Raw genomic sequence first — 4119 nt, forward strand, 5'->3', positions numbered from 1 at the left:
ATGCTTTAAAAGGAAACTCAAACAGGTTTGGTTTCCAATAAGCTAAAAAAAAAAAAAAATAAAAATCTGTGTCTCAAAGTAGCAGATGATTCATTATTCCATATTAGATGTATATTATATTGTCATGGGCATTTTAAGGAGAGGAGGTCCCCTCATGGGAAAGCTGGCTTTGGTGCTATGACCCTTTCTGGAGCCATCATACCAAGTGGAACATGTTGGCCACCTGAATGACCTGAAACCTGTGTAAGAATTAACAGAGTACCAGCCAGCACCACGACTAGGAATCTGTAGTAGTTATCCATTTCTCTGCATTTCAAAACTCTCATTGTCACGTTCTTTGCCATCACATTACTTGTCTTTGACACATGGCTGATGTTGAGCTTACAGGACAGAAATTCACTGAATCCTTCATCATCTTTGATTAAATATAGATGCTGCTATTTACAGCCTTGCAGACCCTGGGCCTTGTCAGCTTTTAATGCTTTCTAGTGCTTCCAATAGCAGAAAAGAGCAACTTTGTCTGTCCCTCAATAATAGGAAAAGCCAATTTAACACTTTCTTTCTCTGCAGGAAGCACATTCCTGACTGTAGGGTGACCTTTCTTCTGCTTGTGACTACTGAAGCTAGGAAAACATTTAGGGCTCTCAGCAATACCAGCCTTGTCTATCACTGATCTTCCACTCTGTGAAGCCTTGCTTTTCCCCACCTCCTTTCTTTTGTCTCCCACACACATTAACAGGACTGATGCCCCTGTAATTTTGCTTTATTCTCTCCACTAATCTCTTTTTGCTGCTCTGAATTTAGAGCTGTCCCATACAACACTGTCAGGATTTCCCAAGCAGGAATAGGTGCAGGCTCTTTTTAGGGGTGCCTGGCAGGGTAAACACCTCCTCACTACCATGGAGATCTTGCTGGTGTAAGGACATGCTCAGAAAGGCCTTTTTCCTTTGTTTTCCTGCAGAAAAAGTAAATAGGTGTCTAGTGTTCAGGGTCTATCATATGAATCCCAAGATTATCTTTCTTATAGTTACAAAAAAGCAGGTCCCCAGCAAGGGGTCTTAAATCTGAGCCTGCATCCCAGGTGTTAACAATCTTTTATTGATGGCATTTTACAGCACTCTGCAGTGCAATCTGGCTGCTCTCAGACACTTGGAACTTCAACAAATTTTAACTTTTAAATTTTGACATTTCTCTGTGTTATCTGTCTGCCTCAGGCCGATGTCTTAAATCCAAGCAATTCAGTCCCTGAGGCTGGGGAAATTGCACTTTTTAACTCAGGGTGACAAAATTTTGGTACCCTTTTGAAAATAGCACTTGAAGCAGGAGCTTGAAATCTAGCACAGAGGTGGCCTTTTCTGTTAATTTTGCTCTTTGCCATCATTGTCACCAACTACTGTCATCTGGGCAAAGTACTAGTCTTTGAAAAGTATTGGTTTGCACAGGCTTGTTCTGTACCCTTTAGATGATAGCAATTACATTTCTTCTGGAGTCAGTGCTCCCTGGGAGCATTTACTCTGATGGCTCAGCACAATTTCCCTGCACAAGTTCAGTTCTTGGCTGCTGTGAACAGCACATGGCCCATGAAACTCTCATGAAAGCCAGGAAAACCCTTTTCCCTTGCTTCCTGAATGCCCCACTGCCTCGATCACAGGATCAGGCTGGTGGAGCAATCTCCTCAAGCCTAATAGTGAAAAACATGAAATAAGTAATTTCCTATGACCACTCACAAAATATGTAGGGTGCTATGGGGAAAACACTGCCTTTTCATCTTTAGCTTGCAAAAATCTGCTGTTCAGCTCTCTGTTTCTGGTGGCTAGGGATGTCTTCAGGAAGGATGGTGAGCCTGACTGTGAGAGAATGGTTCAGTCTCTGTTGTTACCAACAGGAAAATGTCCATCTACCTTGGCAGAACCAGAGATTGGTGTGTGCTGGAAAAAACAAACACCTCTAACACACATACTCACAAAAGAAAACTGCAGCCAGAGCCCCGTTCATGTTGCACTGGGAGTTATTCAAATGCAGACCAGCATTAGCATAGCATTCCAGGAGTTAATATAATTCCAGGCAATTTAGTGCTCTCCAATATTAAAGGTGCTGTCCTTATGAAAACAACAGCATGTGGTAGCATCTTAAGTTTTCTATGGTTAGCTGAGCTACCTCAGACAAGCTGTTTGAATAAAATCAAATTTGTACTCATGTTACAATGAATGATGGTGCTGAAGGAGCTATGAAAATCTGAAACTCCTCTTCTGGGAAGCCAAGTCTTCTCAGCTCTGGCAGGATCTGTTGCAGCACACTGCACTAGCCCAGGAAATGTTTTATCACACTGTCATAAAATAACTGGTTCTCAGTGTAAATGTTTACTAGGAACAAAATTAATCTTGTGCCTTCATTTTCTGTGGGGAGGATGTGATCAGGTAGAACAATCCCAGTCCTGCTTCTCCCAGCAGACCAGCAGATCCTGCCTGGGCTCTTTGATAGTTGCTCTCCTGGTACCACAGCCTTTGCATTCCTGCCTGCACCATGACCCAGCCTGAAAAGGGATCACCCTCTTTGCCCAAACCAACCAGAGCTGTGCATCCCATCTTCCTCAAGGCAGAGAGGACTGAGGGTGCATGTTCTGGGGAGTAGAAGCTGTGATCAATAGGTCTTAGGTCCAGCTGTGGCCACAAAACTATGGCTCTGCAATGCCTACTTGTATCAGGCAGGGTCTAGATACTGTCCTCAATGTAATGTATATATCTTAACAATATTCCTCTTCTTAGAAGGCTTTCTTCACCATTCAGTATGGGAAATAAGGGATGCAACACTGTGTGTACTGATTCAGAGTCACAGAACACCTGCTCCTGAACCACATGTAAAGAAAGTAGGAGAAAAATCTTCTTAAAAAATTAGAAATCAGATGAGAATATCTTAATTAAAAGATAAGCACAAATGAAATCACAACAATCAATGGTAGTTCAACTCTTAATTGAATTTTATCATCAGCAGAGCTGCTGTTGTTTTTCCCTTCCTCCCAAAATGAGAAGCTCTGGAAAGGAAATGTCCCTCATCAAATTTCATATTCAGTTGAATTAGTCTGGAAATCTTTTTAATAAAACTTTGAAAAAAAACCAACCTTGACAGAAAACTTTAATTCCAGCCAAGGCCTTTAAACCAACTACCCTGGGCCAGACAGTTCAGTGACAGAACTGGAGGGTGTCAGCACTAATCATCTGCCCCTGTTTTCTGAGGGTAAATTCAGCATCTGTTTCCAAACTGGTGAGAAGAGGCCCTGCAGTCCTCCAAGGAATTGGCTTGTAGTTCTGAGGTGATGGCATCAGCTAATTAGCAGCTCTAACAAACCTCACCTCCAGCTCCTCTCTGGATTTTTGTTCAATTATGGCTAAGAGTGCAGCCTGCAAGGAGGGGAGGTGACGTGGGGGGGGGTTGTCCATAACTACTGAAGGTTACACAGCTGCATAGAATAAAAATGACTGCAGTATTTAATGACACTCCTGTTTTATTCTGACAAACAGGAGCATTAACATCCTGCAAATAGGGACAAATTAACATGGAGGATACTGAGCTGAGACAAGCCCCAAAGCCCTTCCTCTGGCTCTTTGTACAGAAATTTTACCCATACCAGTTTTAGGGACTTGTCAGCCTTTGAAGATGATTACTCCTTCACATATGGGTGTGACTATAAATACATAATTTCCTTGAGGTTCTGCTTTATTAAAATTCTTAACTATAGGGGTCTTCTTGCTGCACTCTTTTCTCATACATATCATACAAAACAGCAAATATTGTTTACCACAAGAAAAAGAATCACTTACATACCAAAGGCAGAAAACAGTTTAGTTGCTGCTGTCCTCAAAAGAGTTTTCTGTTATGCTCAGAAAGTTTGGCTGTTTTTTTTATCCCTTGGTGGCATTGGAAAATTCTCCCACTGAAACCAGTGTAGTCCATTTTTCATTGAAATCACAGCATTTCCCAACTGCCATAAAATGACATTATTTTAGGAAAGCCATAAAATGGCATAGAATTTTACAAACACCATTAATGTGGCCATGGAAGGAGTGAAAAATGTTCAAAGTGTGGTTCCATCTCTCCCAAATAGCTGTGACACCCCTGTCA

This window comes from Oenanthe melanoleuca, chromosome 1A (assembly GCF_029582105.1).
Source record: "Oenanthe melanoleuca isolate GR-GAL-2019-014 chromosome 1A, OMel1.0, whole genome shotgun sequence".
Lineage (NCBI taxonomy): Eukaryota > Metazoa > Chordata > Aves > Passeriformes > Muscicapidae > Oenanthe > Oenanthe melanoleuca.